The sequence below is a fragment of the Rana temporaria genome, chromosome 4 (genome assembly GCF_905171775.1).
Source record: "Rana temporaria chromosome 4, aRanTem1.1, whole genome shotgun sequence".
NCBI classification, from domain to species: Eukaryota; Metazoa; Chordata; class Amphibia; order Anura; family Ranidae; genus Rana; species Rana temporaria.
The window spans coordinates 307,678,131-307,696,788 of record NC_053492.1 but is presented as its reverse complement, the minus strand read 5'-3'; the positions used below and the strand labels follow the sequence as shown (position 1 = coordinate 307,696,788).

General features: G+C 38.5%; 1 protein-coding gene across 1 annotated transcript in view; it reads right to left on the bottom strand.

Annotated features, from left to right (window-relative positions):
- The window catches only part of HIVEP2 (HIVEP zinc finger 2), a 300,890-nt gene that overhangs the window by 127,913 nt on the left and 154,319 nt on the right, over positions 1-18,658 (bottom strand). The window contains exon 3 of the mRNA XM_040350578.1: positions 5,431-5,477. The gene's annotated coding sequence lies outside the window, so the exon portion shown is untranslated. The remainder of the gene's footprint in view (positions 1-5,430; positions 5,478-18,658) is intronic.

Below are 18,658 nucleotides of genomic sequence, written 5' to 3'. Positions count from 1 at the left end.
AACTTTTCTTAGCAAGATCATATAGGGATGCAAAAAAATTTGAACTCTCCCAGCATACCCCTGATCTCCTGTGTTTCTTCTGTTGACAGGCACTTTGCTAAAACTTGAAATATTTTCTATATTAAGTCAAGAAACATTTTTAAAGAGTAAAGAAGACTCATATTAAAGTTACTCAAAATACACTGGCGTTTCCTACGATGCATACTTATTCACCCAATGTAATAATCTATCTCGCAAATGTGAAATTATAGCTTATAAATATGCAGAAAGGGGAAACATCTGCAATACAGATCAAGGGACTACCCCTCCCTGAAGATCCAGTCTATAGCATTTTTTCACTTGATTTAAAAAGACATCAGTCCACATTGTAGAATACAAATTTGAGTTTGTTCCTATAGAGAGAAAAACATTTCATGCTACAAAGGGGATGCAGTAAATATGCTTCAAACTGGATGAAGATAAAAACATTGCATTTGAAATATTTTTGTGCCAAAATACTACCATAAAAGTTAACCATTTGTGTTGATTACCAGATTCTGTCCAACACCAGACCAGCACTTTTCCAGCAGAGAAGTGCTGGAGTCAATACACAGTTTCTCTAGTTAAGGAATTCCCTCTCCAGCCAGCAGTGAATAATCCTTGGTAGGTTTAAAGCTGTATAATACAAAACCTAACTTGCTACTGCTCATAGCTCAGTTTGGTGTATATAATTTTGATATTAAGAACATGTACACACATTGAGGCTGGGTACACATGTGTGGGGCTGCGGTTTCCAGTCCAGGGTCTGGTGCGTTTCCTGGTTCAGGTGTGATTCAGGTGCAAATTTTTGCCCGAATTTGCACCTGAACCGAAACCAAAAACACACAGGACCCCTTTTGAAACCGTGGACGTTCCAGACATATGTGAACCGGCTCCATTCAGAGCCGGCCACATTCACATGTCATGAGAATTGGATGCGGTTCAAACCGCATCTAATTCGTATATATGTGAACCCAATTATTTTTACAGTGTACCTTAAAGCTATTTAATGAAACTTTCAAATGTTCGCACTGTATATCTAATTTTTGTTATTTTTCTTATTGTATTACAATTTGAGATTTGCAACTAGATGGGTAGTTGTGCATTTCAATGTAATCACTTAACTCCTTAACCACTCACTTGCCAGGTGCCATCTCAAATGCATTGCAAAACAGTAATTCACTGGTTTCCCCAGATATGTGAATGTCCTGATGGATTTAGTGCTGGGACTTCAAACACTAGGTTGTGGTTACTGAAAAAATTCAATGAAAATTATCAAGATGACCAGAGTTGCTAAGATAGAGGAGATGGAATAATTGATTTGCACTTCCCAAGTATGCTGACAGAAGTTCACAGAGATCTGGGCCTGTTGGACTAATTTCAAGACTACGGAAAGCTATACTTCCTACTTTCCTTTACTGAACACAACTACCTAGATTATTTGGTGGTTATTCCGTATACTTCGAGTTGAGCCGGGGGCTTGGGCTGAAGAGCGGCCCCCACCACTTGTCCCCCCTTCCCCCTCTCCTTCCCTTCTCCAGTCTTATCCCCTCATACCTTGTCTTCTTCTCCCTTCATCTTTTCTTTCTACACTCTTTTTCTATCCCCATAGCGATATAGCCAACCAAAATTAATCTAGGCACCGCATCACAAGTACCTGGAACTGTCCCTGCAACTTAGAAGTCTAATGGTGTTTCCATGGCCAAGGTTAGACCTGTTGATATTGGTCTCAACGATATTGCGGTATCAGTTACAATGTTTCTTGACTCATTTTAGGTGCCATTACCTTAAGATGTTAATGTCTTGGCTGTTCATTTAATGTTCATCAGCTTATAGGAAATATTTGGTTAAATAAGAACCTCGCTGTTCTATGTACCATGACTCATGCTGTACTAATAATCTCTGTCATTTCACTGTACAAAGTTGTCATGGATGTGATTTTGGTTGTTATGTTAATTGTATTGTACACACAATTTTTGATATCTTCAATAAAAATCTTTTGTGGAAAAAAAAAAAATCATCAAGAGTTCTTTATCCAGTTCTGCCTACTCCCTCTGCAGCAACAGATCACTGCACTAGTGATCTATTGCTCACTGATGACATTTCTGTGTTTACTGTGTGTCAAACACTCATGCGAGCCTGCCCAGTGTTTTTAAGAATCTTTATTATTATTTCAGTGTCAAATATTTTCACAAAAAGGTTTCAGAATGAACTAAAGCAAAAAACGAAAGCTTTTGAATTTGGAAGCTCTGAAGATCTCAGAATGATTCTGATCTTAGGTTAAAAAAGGCTGCGCAAAACCAGCAATCTAAAAACGGTTCCTGTTCCAGGAAAATACCAAAGACTTGTGTTGCATGTGTCTGACCACAAACCAGAATGGCCATAAACGTTGTCATACCAACAACTCTACAAATGAAATAAAATCATCTGATGAACCACCAAAGAATCTCAAAAAACACTGAAATTGTACAACTACTGTACAACAAATATATTACTGCTGCCTCTCGGCAGTCATTCTATGGAAGATACCTTTTTCTACAGTGAAAGAGGAGCAAGGGTGTGAAAAAATATATCAGAAAGGTTAGTGATGAGCATAGGACCCGGTTCACACAGGGGCAGCGCGACTTTGGGGGGGATTCGGCAAGGCGATCTCAAGACGACTTCAGAGGCGACTTGCAAAATGACTTCTGTATTGAAGTCAATGCAAGTCGTCCCGAGTTGCCCCCAAAGTCGTACAAGAACCTTTTTCTAAGTCGGAGCGACTTGAGTCGCTCCTATTAGAACCGTTCCATTGAACGGGACATGACTTGTCAGGCGGCTGAGTCGCCTGACGAGTCGCCCCTGTGTGAACCGGCTCTGAATATTAGGTGTTCTCAGGAGAGTAAGTTGTTGACACTTATTCAATGTCATTTATAATCATTTGTTATAGTGAAAACTTCCCTCGGAAAGGCCTTAAAGTAGAACTATAGCTAAAACTCTTTTTCATTTCGGATAGAGTAAGGGAGGATTATAACCCCTGATGGATTTTTTCTTGCCATCAGTGTTCCATTGCAGAGATTTCCCTCCATTTCCTGTCCCATAGCCAAACAGGAAGTGTGAGGAAATCCCTGCAAATTAAGGGAATTCCTTTGGGAACACCCAGGTCACCAGAACTAATGTCTGTATTGGAAGATTTCCCTTTTATTACTTTTCTGGGGACATCGCAAAAGTTGGTATTTTCTTGTACTTTTACTTTCAATGATAATGGTAAACAGGAAAAATAGAGAGGGTGAATCTCCTTAATGGAAACGCAGACAGCAAAAAAAACAACAACCTGACAATTATTCTAATCCCTCTACACTCTGCCCAAAACAAACAAAAAAAAAAACATTTTGCATTTGGTTATACTTTAATGTAAAAATGCATACTTATGTATGTGCAGCAAAGCAAACAAAATAAAAGATGGTTGAAGTTGTATGCAGAGGTTGCTTTGTATGCGACTTTTGTTTTGGGAAGTTTTTCAGAGAACAGTGCTACGCAAAAGCAGACCATATGATTGATGGTCAGCTAAGCAGCAGACTTTGGGTGCACAACACCATAATTCCATATGAAAGGTGGCACTGGGCCATGGACTACAATAAGAGAGCAAACATTTCCTTGAGATACTTCCCGTCACCTGCACTGTGACTTGTACTTGGCAATCAAAAGGAAAAAAAAATATTTTCTTTTCAAAGTAAAAGATGGCAAACTTTACCATTAATTTTAACATATATGTACAAGGAAGAAGCTGATTCAACATGATAGTTATATCTGCAAACGACAGAATGTTATATTTATTTTATATTTATATACTCACTCTCTCTTTTTCTCTCTCTCTATATATGTATCTATAAAGATATATATCTCTTTCGCTCTCTGTCTCTATAGATATAGTTTTATATATATATATATATATATATATATATATATATATATATATATATATATATATATATATATATATATACATACAGATACACACACACAAACGCATAATATTCTGTTCTTCGTGCTATCTGTCAATGTCAGCAATACAGGTTATGTCATTCTCTATTAGGCCATTATGTGTGCCATGTATTTCAAACTAATATATCTAAGTGTCTGCTCCAAAAAAAGGCTGGAATTCATTATTGATACACTTCTTTATAAATTAGCATCACTGTCATATACAGAGAAACTTGGTTTATCTATTTTGTGTTACCTACAGTAATCAAAAAAATCTGATTTACGAATGAACCAGTAACCTTATGAGAAATATCTATACTTACAACTTGTGTTCTTTTGACTTAATGTAACTGTTGTGGCTAGATGCCAGAAATCAGGATAGCGTGTTGCATAATTTAAGAGACTACAAGAAGGTCAAAATGTGAATGCTACAGCTGCAATATCTAAAATCTTGGTGCTATAGTACACACACGAATATGAATATACTGTATTTTTATGTGTGTAATACTGATGTGTATATGGCACACACAAAACTAGGGTACAAAACTGCCAGGGAAGTCTAAACACATCTGTATATGCACACGTCACCTTTGTCTACTTTATAATTTTAAAGTGTGTTTCCGCTTTTGTAGCCAGGGGAGGAAGTGGGAGCTAGGTGCCTGTAAAACTGAGTACCTGCTCCAAAATGCAGTATAAAGGAATAGTAGTGGTAAAAAAAGCACTTGTGGGTTTAACTAATATTTTTTTTGTATTATTCCTTCCTAAAGGGGGTGTGTCCTATGCCTACATACTTTTGCCTATAAGTGTCCCTCATTCCCAACTCCAAGTTGTGAGGTATGCTTTAAGGATATTATAAGGTTAACCAGACCTGTAAAAAATACTTGCTCCAGATCTGCAACAAATCTCAATCCTTAATACACATATATATATATATATATATATATATATATATATATATATATATATATACACACATACATACATGAGTACACCCCTCACATTTTTTTTTATATTTTATTATATCTTTTCATGTGACAACACTGAAGAAATTACACTTTGTAAAGTAGTAAGTGTACAGCTTGTATAACAGTGTACATTTTCTGTCCCCTCAAAATAACTCAACACACAGCCATTAATGTTTAAACCGCTGGCAACAAAACTGAGTACACCCCTAAGTGAAAATGTCCAAATTGGGCCTAAAGTGTCAATATTTTGTGTGGCCACCATTGATTTCCAGCACTGCCTTAACTCTTTTGGGAATGAAGTTCACCAGAGCTTCACAGGTTGCCACTGGAGTCCTCTTCCACTCCTATATATATATGTGACCTTGAAAATACAATGCACCAGAGACTTGTGCTCATTTTTTATGGGTTGTGCATCAGAAAATGAAGAGCAATATAGATCATAAATAAATACACTACTAATAGCTTCTTCCCCTAATTACCTTACCTTTAGGCCTGTCTGTATATACCAGAGTCAAGTGAGCTTCATTAGGTCTAGAAGACAAAAAGGAAAAAAAAAGAATATTAAAACAATATACTAAAACATTAATAATTAGTATAACAATTAGTCATATTTGGAGGTAGTTGGCAGCCATAATATCAATTGTATTGATGTATATACAGTTAAAAAAAATTATCCAGTGTTATATGTACTGCTTGCATTACAAGTTAACCCAGAATTCAGTGGCAAGGTATGTTTCTGAGTGAATACATTATTATTTTCTACCAACTCTGCTTAGAGCCACCGTCTGAGAGAGGTCAGATTTAAAACAATGCTTAGTTGCATCTCGCTGAACGATGGTTTCAAATGTATTTATTTTTTTGTTTACAAAAGTTTACTGAGTAGTAAATTGTAGTAAAAGCATAGGTAAAGATATAAAGTACAAAATCTTTTCAAAGGTATACAAATATTAAAGCAACATGTGAACAATCTTGCATTGAATAATCCCTGAGTAAGTTCAAAATGATCATGGTAACACTACTTAGAAATTGAGAGTATATCACAATACTGGAAGCAACCACAGAGAATTACCAGTACGACCACTTGTCTTCAAAGATGTGAAGGCTATCGTTAATTGTGTGAAATATTCTCTCTGAAAGTCTCAATAGCTCCATTCTATCAAGAACCTGTGACCATATTAATTCCTCAGACCTCCAGTTAAGTGCTATCATCCATTGCACCGAGCTACAGAGAGAGTGAAGGAGTCTGGTGCATGGGGGTGGGATGTTTGGGGCATTACCGTATAGGAGGCAGATTTGTGGTGTGAGGGCAATCTTGTGTTTGGAAGAGGCTTCGAGTCTGTGGGCTGCTTCTAGCCAGATTTGTGAGAGACGTGGGCAGCTCCAGAATGTGTGGAGTAAAGTACCGTCTGTCTGGCAGCCCCTGAAGCAATTAGGGGAGACTGATGGGTAGAAGGTATGGATTTTTGATGGTGTGAAGTACCACCTTGTAAATAGCTTTGTAGGTTTTTCTCTAAGGCCCCGTACACACGACCAAACATGTATGCTGAAACTGGTCCGCGGGCCAGTTTCAGCATACATGTTCGGTCGTGTGTGGGCGCGAGCGGGCCGAATTCCAGCAAACATTTGCCCGCCGGGCCTTTTCCCAGCGGGCAAATATTCCTGGACGTGTTTTAAAACCGTCCGCTGGAATCCTGCCCGCTCGGACATGTACGGTCGTCAGTACAGACCTACCGTACATGTCCAGGCGCCCGCCGTCCCTCGCATGCGTCGAATGACTTCGACGCATGCGTGGAAGCCTTTAAATGGCAGGCCCGCCCACGTCTCCGCGTCATCGCCGCGTCATCGTCGCGGCGACGACGCGGACACGCCCCGCGTATTGTTTACGCGCGGACTTCTGTACGATGGTGTGTACAACCATCGTACAGAAGCCCTCTGGCAGACATGTACGGTGAAAACGGTCTGACGGACCGCTTTCACCGTACATGTTTGTTCGTGTGTACCCGGCCTACAAGATACCGCTTTATTGCTTTTACGGAGGTTTTCCGACATGGAGTGCCATGTGTCAGGCGAGAGGGTGATATCTAATTCTGTTTCCCATTGGATCATGGGATGTGATTTTTCTGGGGCAGAGAAGTCATTAAGGAAATTATAGAGTTTAGAGATCATGCCTTTGTCTCTGGATGTAGATTTGCATATTCTCTCGAATATCGTGATATTAGGATTTGTGGAAAGTGAGAAGTGCGAGCGAAAAAAAGATTTGATCAGCAGATATCTTTCAAATTCTGAAGAGGGGAAGTTATAGTCCTTTTGGAAGGAATCAAAAGATCTAAAGGTCCACCTGGACTGCAGCGAACCCAGAGATGTTAGTCCCCGATCAATCCAGGCAGAAAACAGATGACTGTTTGTATATGCAAGGGGTAATCTAGGGTCACCTAAAAATTATGTGAGTGGGGAGACTTCTGAAGCTAGAGAAAAAAAGTCTCTGGAAGTTTGCCAGAGTTTGAAGGCATGAGCTACTATAACATTGCGTTTAATGAGGTCTCGGTAAAGAATATATTTGGACCAAAGAATCCCCTGTAGGTGCAACGGTTGTATAGATGAGGTCTCAAAGCTCATCCAAGGGATATTTTTATTTGGGGAGAACCATTGGGATATTTGGGAGAGACGTGCGGCTAGGAAATATTTCCATAAGTTGGGAAGACCCAAACCACCCTTGGGTTGAGATCTATATTGCAAAGCGTAGCTGTATCTCGGTTTCTTGTCTGCCCATATAAATTTGTTAATGATCCTCTGTAGTGCCTCGAGTTTAGATTTAGGGACATTAATTGGTATGGTACGAAAATAATATAATAATTTGGGGAGTATATTCATCTTAATTGCACAAACTCTGCCCAAAAATTAAATATGATAGTTGGACCAGGCATTCAGGAGGGTGGTAATGCGTGCGAACAAGGGGGTGTAGTTGGCCTTAAATAGACCATTATGAAGTGGGGTGATGTTGACACCTAAATATTTGATTGAGGATGAGATCCATGTGAAGGGGAAGTTGGTTTGGAGAAGAGTGAGTGAGTCTGGGGGGATGTTGATAGGTAGAGCGGAGCACTTGCTTAGATTGATTTTGAGTCCGGATACTTTGTGGAAGAGTTCTAGAACTTTAAGCAGCACGGGTAAGGAGGTATGGGGATTTGTAATATATATCAGTGCATTGTCAGCATACAGACTAATTTTATATTCCTGATGCTCTTTAGCATAGCCCTTTATGTCTGGGTTGGCTCTAATAGCCTGGGCAAGTGGCTCCATAGCTAGGGCGAAGAGGAGTGGGGATAATGGGCAGCCCTGTCTAGTTCCTCTGCCCAGGGGGAAGAAGTCAGAATTGATACCAGGTAAACGGATGCGTGTTTGTGGGGAGCTATAAAGAGCGTTAAACCCCTGCAAAAATGCTCCAGAGATTCCGAATCTGGGTAGTAAATAATTTAGGTATGTCCAGCTGACGCTGTCGAACGCCTTGTGAATATCAAGGCTAAGAAGACATGTTTGGCGTGCATGGAGATTTGCATCCTGGATAATGTTGGTAACAAGCCTGATGTTATCTGTGATCTGCCTATTGGGGATGAAACCTGATTGGTCTATGTGCACTAATGGAGAAATCACCCTAGCAAACCTCAAAGAAATCTCAATTCCATAATTCCAGATTTCATTTCTATGCACTGGGATTATTAGGTGTTTTCATCTAACCTTGCATCTTCCAGCACTACTTATTATTGTATTTATTGGCGTATAACACTCACTTTTTTAAACTAAACTGTGCCTGCGTGTTATACGCAGGGGGCTGTGGAAAGTTTTTTTCATGAAACTTCCCTCTTAAAGTTAGGGTGCGTGTTATACACATGTGCGTGTTATACACAGATAAATACGATAGATTCTTTATAATATAGGAAAGGGGTAATGGGAGCCATTCATAATGCAGAGTTTACAGAATATGGAACTAAAGCATATGGAGCACACCAAAGTTACAGAGAATGATAAGGTACTGTCAGGTGTGTTAAATTTCTGGCATCTACCCAAAACAGAAACTTTTGGGGAGACTCACTCTTTGAAAATGTAATACAAATAATGTATTTCAAAGACCACATAAATGTATTCACTGTAATATATTGTATAAGTAGACATTTCTGGTATTCTTTGGGAAAATGTTTTGCAAATAGGCCCTTAAAGTAAACCTTTTCTCATTCAAGAGGCTTGTTATGCAAAAATGTATTTGATAATGATTGAATATTTAATAATAATAATAATAATAATAATAATAATAATAAAAATAGAAGTAATAATAATACCACCAATATATTAATTAAATATCAAGTATTTGAAAATACTCTTAATCACTTTGTACATTACTGCTGAGGTGTGCATTACTTCTATTTACCGTTTAAAATTTCCTAGGAATATATATATATATATATATATATATATATATATATATATATATGATTAGTAATAAGCAAAACCTTTCTGCTACAAAAAAAATTAGATTGTATAACCAGTGAAAGATGATAAACACCAGGACTGTTAAATCTATTTATGTCCAATTAAGGCTTTACCTTCCCATTAAACTGAACTCTAATAGGTTTTACATCTGAAAGCTAAAAAGCATCTAGTAGATTGGGTGGCTAAAATGAATTGGCTTGGCAACTTGACAGCCACAAATGGTGTGTGTTGATGGTGTACTTAAACAATATGAGACATCATCATTATGTACATTAAATAGCCTCATGCACACACAAACAAATATTCACAATGGAATAAACAGTTGTGTTTCAGTCATCAGGGTTCTATAAAATAATCCAGGAATTTATATATTCACTAGGCACAATATGAATGACTATTTTTCACCTCAGAAGTAAACCTAACAATCAAACCAGCACATTTTTAACTTACCTGTCTCTGTAACCAATCAGAAAGCAGTAAGCAGTAAGTTATAAACATGCTTCAGTCAGCTGTACTATTTCATTATTAAAATGTGGATAACTTTTCTTCCCTCTACCTTCTGTTTTTATTATTTCTTAAAAGTGGCATTTTGTAAAGACATTAGGCCAACTGGATTGCAGCCATGAAAATGGATTTTCCATTTTCAAATGTTAATAAAGCAGTGAGCAAGAAGTAGGCGTAAAAGTTAATATTTCATGTAATAATTTTTAACAGAAAACGAGTTTGAGCTTTTTTTAAACTTTACACTTCATATAACGGAAAGTGTTACTAAGGATTACTGACTATTTTACATAAATCCATGATAGGCTGAGTTGCCAACCAAACATTAAACTTTTATTATTACCCAGATGTCTATTTTCAAAGGAGGCACGGTAGATCCTTATGCATCTCAACTCAAGTGTAGATAGTCAATAAAAACATGTGCTGCAATTCTAAATCACATTTAGAGAAATTAGTTTAGGGATGGTCTTTAAATAATTTGTAATGATCACTCTCAATCATGTTATTAAATCTCAGTAATGTCACAGAAAACCCTGGCACTTTTAAAACCATTTCTTTGTGTATTCCGAATAACATGTATGATAATTTAAATCTAGGCCAAAAGTTTGTGGATACTTGAACACCACACCTATATGATCTTGTTGGACAGGCTTCATTCTTCTGGGAAGACTTTCAAGAAGATTGGGGCGCCTGTGATGATTTGTGCCCAATCAACCAAAAGAGCATTTGTGAGGTCAGGTTCTAATGTTGGACAATTCAACCTGGCTCATAATCGACATTCCAGTGACATTCTGTAGAATTTAAGTCTAATCACTTTTCGGGCCACTTGAGCTCCTTCATATCAAAGTTATCAAACAATGTCTTCATGAAGGACCTTCCCCCAAACCATCACCACAAAAGAAGAAACTGTGATTTCACTTTCCCCTGAGGGACCTTGAGCCCAGGGATTTCGCAGTGATCTGGGCGGGAGGAGTGTTTTTTTCCCTTTTATAGGTTGAACTAGATCAGTGTTTCTCAATTCCAGTCCTCAGGCCCCCCCAACAGGTCAGGTTTTCAGGATTTCCATTATTTTGCACAGGTGATTTGATCAGTTTCACTGCCTTAGTAATCACCACAGCCTTTTCATCTGAGGGAAATCCTAAAAAACCTGACCTGTTGGGGGGGGCCTGAGGACTGGAATTGAGAAACACTGAACTAGATGGACTTGTGTCTTTACTCAACCAGACTAACTATGTAACTATGTAAATCTCCAATCCTGGGACCAGGTTTTGGGAACTGCCAGCACACTAATTATACAAGTATGTGTGGGACTTTTTGGAGAGTCAAGACCAGGGATCTGGGCTCCACCCTCCCAAGGAGTCTATGTGGATGCAAGGGAGCAGCCACAAGTGTGTGCATGACTGCATGGTGCAGTCTGTGATAGAACAGACAGGGGGCCCAGCCTGAGCAGCAGGGAAGCTGTGAGGAAAGAGCTGAACGAGGTACAACATTCATACAGGAAGACAGGAACGCTGTGTTACAAGGCCAGGAGGCTGAATCTGACTTGACGTGTCATTTTGTGTTGCTACTGGAAACCCCACCCCCCATGGGTAACGGTCTGTGTTGTTGGACATTTTCTTTCTCTTTAATAAGAGCCCTAAATAGCATAACTTGGGAGGACTCTACTCACTGGTGAGCTCTACAATGAGCTAAACAACCCCAAACTTTAATATATATATTACAATACAGTATTTAAAATATAAAAATAAAATATATTGAATAAAAAAATAATTAAAATCGAAAAAAACATGGAATAAACATGAACAAATCCCAACTGGGCCATTATTGGTTTAGGCCCTTTGCAACAACTGGCTTCTTGTGTATACCTACAATCTGTAACAACTGCATTAGTGGGTGAAACTATAGGAGACTCTTTGAGACAGTGTTTTTGCTTTGTTTTTAATACATACCGGTACATGTATATGACTGGAACAAATGTGAGTTGGAGATCTTCCATTAGCCATTATATAAATGAACTTTGACTGATTGTTTGTGTTTGCATTCATAGACAATTAATACTTCATTATCTCTGATGAAGGAGATGTTAAAAAACTCTGAAATGAGTTGGGTGAAGGCTATCAATCTGTACTGTCATGTATTACTGTCATGATGTATCTCCAGTTGATTTGTTCATGTTTATTCCATGCTTTCAATTTTAATTATTTTTTTTTTAAATACTTTATTGTAATACCATTCAGTGCCTACAAAGTCCCAGGGGATTTCTCGGATTTCTCGCTATTAGGGATATGGCACGTTAGAGTATAACAATAACCAATATCTTTCCATATATATATATACTGTGTATATATATATATATATATATATATATATATATATATGCTATATATTCTACATATATTAAGATAATTACTGGGATTCAAGTAGAAGGTATTCACGCTAGTTTAAAAACAACAGAAATTCAGACTTTGAAAGGGTCATTTTTGCAGTATTATGCTTCTGCTGAATCGGCTGAAATTTAAGTCATAGGTGGCCCTGTCAGCACCACCCAACTCAATTGCCAGATGAAAACATTTTGACCTATCAGATGCAGTCATTGTTTAGGTATTCAGACAGCTGTGGCGGCTACAAGTGTTTAAAATACAACGGCAGGCAGGGGGGTACCTCTAACCATTTTGTTTAGCGTGGACAGAGGAGTCGATAGATTTATCTTGTTCAGCCCACAAGGCTGAATGAGAGAAATCTTGACATGTACTGTATGTCTAGCCTTATGCTGATATGCGCTATCTGTGGAAATGATGTCAGTAGTGTGCCATGAGTAGAAGTCTCCTCTGTCCACTCATCACCCACACAAACTGCAAGTGAAAGGCAGGGTGGTGAGCTGTGTATGACTTGTGTGCACCGCTCAGATCATAAAGGCAACTTGCATGGGACTTGGGACTGACATAGTCCTGTAAATTTTGGGGCATAATCTTAGTCCAGGAATTCTATTTTGACCCTGGATGATGCCTGAAAAAAAACATGGTGTGAAAATGTTACATTTTCACACTGCTTAGCAAGCATGCATGACGTTGTGTCCTCCAATGGCTGCTAAAGGGCCATTACAAAAACTGCATTTCAAGTTGGTTTGTTAAAACAAACATTTTAATTTGTAAGGATAATATAAAGTATAATAAAAATATAATATGTGGTAGTTACTGCAAGAGCAGTATCTTCTAATATAAAGCACATGTGTTTAACTTGTGGCCCTCCAGCTGTTGGGGAACTACTAGGCATTAGGCATTGCAAAGCTGATAATTACAAGCATGACTCCCAAAGGCAAAGGTATGATGGGAATTGTAGTTTGGCAACATCTGGAGGGCTACAGGTTCAGCACCCATGTTCTTAAATGCGTATCAATTCAGCAATACCATAAAAGAAAACTATCAAATGTAATTTTGCTTGACAACCTTCAGTTAAGCCAGTGTGAAAAGTCACCTCACCATGATAAAAGAGAAGCAATTACTCAATAAACACAAAACATAATTGTGTCATACAATGCAATAAAGCCACCATGCAATAATGTATTTGTAAGCATGAACAAATCAAAATAGATTCCAGCATATATACAAGCTTTCTTGCGCACTGACATAGAGTCTATGAAGTATGCAAACGTACAGTGATATATCCTGTAATGGTCCACATCCTTAGCTCTTCCAATATAAAATTAAATTCATTTGTTTCATTAATAATCAAATTAGTTTAAACAGCCACAGGAGATGAGGCCTTTAATCAACCTTCCTTCTCGCTGCTCTCACCTCCTTTGAACTGGACTGTGTAATTTTGCTCTACTGAACTGAGGTTGCAACATTAGCTTGTGCCATGTTTGACAATCTCTGATGACCACGGTCCTGATTTGAGCCTGTCCTTCATGGGTAAAAGCATGTCATGGCATAACAACTGAGCAGTGGTCTATCTGTGCCTCGTTGTGCTGTTGTCTGATGTCAAGTCTTTTTTACAAGGTTTAAAGTCACACTAAACTCTTGTTTAAATACTCAAAAGAGCACCATCTATTGCTCCCAGCTGACTCCAGATCTCCAAATACCTTTTTTTATCTTTTGGTACGGTGGTCTGACTTCCTGTTAGAGGGTGGCTACAATTTTTTTCTACAATCCCACTGTATGTAGGAACGTAGCCACCCTCTACTAAGGACTATGGGATGTTTAATGTGTATAGTGCAGTCCACATGACTGCAGCTAACATGCACTGCTCATTCCAAACATACAAAAGTAACAGTAATGACTACGAATTAAATAAAAAATGGATTACAGGCCATTAAGTAGTGGAACTGTATGGATTATTTTTGGAGAATACGAATTTCGTTTAGTGTCACTTTTATGTTTCTGATGTAAAAATGCTTGTGCTGATGTGTAAATTCTTTCCCCTGAACTCAAAGCCTGCGGGCACAAATGTGATTCACACACTATCAAAATAATACACCTAAACATTAAATAGAGCGACTCTCTACATTGAATAAATGTAATCATATAAAATAATCCCAGTTATATAACATAAACGGTGCAATACATATCATATGTAAAACAACCACATAATTTATAGGTGAAATAAACTTTTCCTGGATAATGTTCAAAGTGCCAATATTTAACCAAACCAGGTACTGTGTTAGGGACAGTACAAAAATGTACACATACAGTAAATAATATTAAATGTGCAACACAACTCCCGATGCATTATTTTATGGATCCTCTTCCTTGTGACCACGCCACCAGTGCACAAAGGGTGTACTGTCACCTATTCAGACGGACCTCCTAAGCTACTGGAGGTCATACACAGTTCTGCATCAAGCCACAGCTTCCAGCACGTCAAGTAACTTCTCAAGTAACCACTTCCAATTGATTCAAATGCTACTCAGAATAGACAGAAAAAGAGACTCCATGATGGTCAACAGTTCACATAAAAAAAAAAAAAAAAATCTTAAAACCACTCACATTGATAAAACCTACACTCCAAAAATACGCATCCTGCACTAGGGCGACAACACTCACTCACCATACTGTATCCATAGAGGAGAAGCATTTTCACACTACAACAAAACAAACAAAAAAAAAAAAATCAGCGACAACAACTCCCACTCTTTTCATCGCCATAAGAAATGGGGAGGTGTTCTGTAGTTGGTGAATTCCAAAGCCTGGTGATAACTTCAAAGAGGTGCTAGAGTTGAAGGAGCGTTGAAATGAATTAAAGTAAAGAGAAACCACCACCGATAGGTAAGGGGCTTACCAGAGAGTTTGAACCCAGGAGAACCTACGTTCAGATGGGTCAAACAGAGCTTTGTGTGGTAAAACCACAATGGAACCTAGGCAATCCTGTATGTGTCTCCAATGGCTGTAGAAAAAGTGACCAAACGGCAGAGGAATGGAGTATACCACAGACGAAGATTGCTGGTTGCCCGATGGTCTCACAGGACATGATGGCCTAAAAAAAAATCCCGGATGTGTATGGAAGGGTGTGTACCATAGATTAGGAAGAAAAAAACATCCACATAGCGTAACTCTGTGTTGAACGTTGAAAATGTAATGTAGCAAGAACACTTACATTTAGATGGATGTACAAACGCTTTGTGCAAAGTAGTAGCAACAGTGGGGTCCTCTCAACGCGTTTCATCCCAAGGACATCATCAGGTGATGGCATTCCATTGGCATAAAAGAGAACATGTTCTCTATCTAAACTCCAATGGAATTCTTCAGAAAAAAAGTCAGATGGGGCATACACACGGTCGGAATTTCTGCTGGAAAAAGTCTGTCTGACTTTTTCCATCGGAAATTCCAATCATGTGTACGGGGCTTTACTATTGTAATAATTTCTTCTTCTAAAATCAGCCTAGTAAATTATGGATTATTTTGGTTTCTATAGGCTTCCGCACTAAAGAAATAGAACCCTTTATTGAATGAGGACAAATATGTTTTACTGGTATAAGTTAATTCAACAATAAGGCCATATACCATAACAGTGTGATTGATAAAACAAGAGATGTATCGTTCTGTGTAGGATTATTTATATATTTGTGTCAAAGAAAATTGTATCTACTCTTTAGCTGCATACTCATACGAAGTTTTAAACACAGAAATACATACTACAAAACCCATGACATATTTCGGCAATTCTAAATGCATGATATACGCATAATATCCTGCAATAAATATTGTGTATTTTAAACAATTTTTGGAAGATTTATACCACAAATGATACACCATTCAAACTGATACACTGAACATGTAACTCATCACCACAAAAGGGTGCTGGCACTAGTGTTTTTTAACTGCTTTTTTATTGTGTCTAATCGAAGGAGTTACAGACCAAAATTGGAGGCCTCCAAATCTTGGTGTCCCTTACTAAGTGTGAACTTCCATAATGGAGCTCCCACTACACACAGAAACCTCTGCACTTTATACAGACCATAGATGCTGATTTATTATGGTTCTTCTTAAAAAAATATATGTCAGTCTTATTATAAACAACAAAACCCAACAATCATAGGGCATACACAGAAATTATGGAAATGTAAAGGGTTTGGCAAAATGCTGAATGTTGCTCACTGGCTCTTCCTCTTTCACATCAAGGAAAAATGCTGAAGTACAGTATTTTGAATCTCTGCCATTACCTGAGAAAACCCCAGGAAGTGGCTTGAAACGAAGAACGAGATCAGACTTGCACATGTATGAGAGCCTATCAAATACACCCTTCACCCTTCCATCTGCTGCTTGATTTGATATACACAATATAGTGCAGCAATGCAGAATCCTTAAAGGACGGCAGAAAATGTATCTCAGATAGATCTGGGGAATCATTTGTGTTTTAGTGAGTAAGTAACTTGGGATCCTGCCCAAAAGATTAATCATCTACCACAATTTCATGATCTTAACAGACCTGCTCTTTGTACATGACTGCGGGGGGAGAAGAAATATCAAAGTATTACTAGAACTCTGACTGCACACGGGGCACCAATGTGTCAAATGATTGTCAGGCTGCAACCTATGCGAGAGGCATGATCGTCAAGCTGCTAAATGCAAGACAATGGAGTATATTTTTAGAACTGCTTGGAGAGCGTTTGTTTGCTTACCTGGTCATGTGTTCCAGACTCTTTCTGGGCATCAATACTCACAAAACAAACGAGGAAAGAACACTTTATTATTCTTATTTTTCTTAATTAACACTTCACGTCTCTACTGAGAATACATCTGCTGGCCTGAATGCATGCATAATTATGCCTTCCCAGAATTCATGTTTTATCAGATAAAAACAGGAATAAATGTTTGCCATTAAGACATTCTGCTAGCAGATAGCTTCATTTGTACATGATAGCACTGACTGTCCAGCTCCATCTGACCTCAAGTTGTCCAGTTATACACAAACATTACTGCAGGAGCTGGTTTTCTTGGCTAGCAAAACTATTACACCACAATAGGTAACCCCAACTGTTCTGTCTATTGCATTCACCAATGAAATACTTCTAGCCCGGTTTTCTTGTTACAGCAACACTCCAGGATCTTGCCCACTTAGGACCCTTACTGCTCCCTCCTCGTGCACATAAAAACATTTTTACAACCCTGGGAACGTTCTTACTTACCACCTCACTTTGATGAATCATTGCTTCTCCCTTGATGCTTGATTAAACTGTACCAGCCTATTATTCAACTCTCTATCTGTAAGGTTGAACTCTCTCTTTCTGTAAGGCCACACCTACCCCCACCCTTATTTTTTCTTTGCTTGTTTGGGTCCTTAGTGTACCCGCTTTACTGAGCTAGACAACAAGGATGACTTGCCACAAATTTGTGGCAGTGTTGAATTGTAAGTCTGTTGACTTTCTGCACATTTTCACTGGCAAGTTGTACACTTGCAGAGCAGTTGAAACACAAGTTTCAGTTGACCCTTTTCCAATTTGTGGTAAATTTGCGTAGCAAGTGTTTAGCAAATTAGCAAGAGCAAAATTGTAGTGGTGAGTCTTCAGCAAGAGCTCTGCAAGTCTCCCCCCTGTGGTGGGATGACTATTGCACAACATAACTGAACCAGAACTTGCAGCAGATTTGCAGAATGTTTTAAAAAAAAATGATCTGGTATCATACAACGCAGACTTGCTGCAATTGTGCAACAAACTTGTGAAGCCCTTGGAAGTGTAGCAATAGATTAGCAAATCAGCACACTTGCTTGCTATCTGGGAAGGCTCATCGGATATATTTTATATGTGACTAACCTACAACAACAGCTGTCTCTTCCTTGATGCCCTTAGCTTGCCCACTGTCCCGACTGCAGTTAGGAGTTATTGTTTCTGTTTCCTATATATGGTTGTGGGACTTGTCTCCTAACTTTTTCGACATATTGTGGTTTACTTACTGATTGCTGTGAGTTTTTGTAATTTTATTATCCATTGTCATTTTAATGTTGATGCCAAGTGACCTCCTTCCTTTTACATTTTTCCACTGAATGCTCTACTTTCCAGTGTATTCCTTATTTTCTTTCTTGTGACATTGTCATTGTCTTTTGTAACGTGAACTGTGCCCGGGTGCTGGATGAAAAATCCAGGTGGGTTGTGTTCATCCCATCAGACATGTTTCCTAGGGAATAATCTGAACTATAGTTATCGTGGAAATGCACTCATGGAGATGCCACGTAGCGTTCAGATGGGCCTTGAGGGACAGTGCTGTGCAAACAAGAACAGCTGTGGGTGGGTG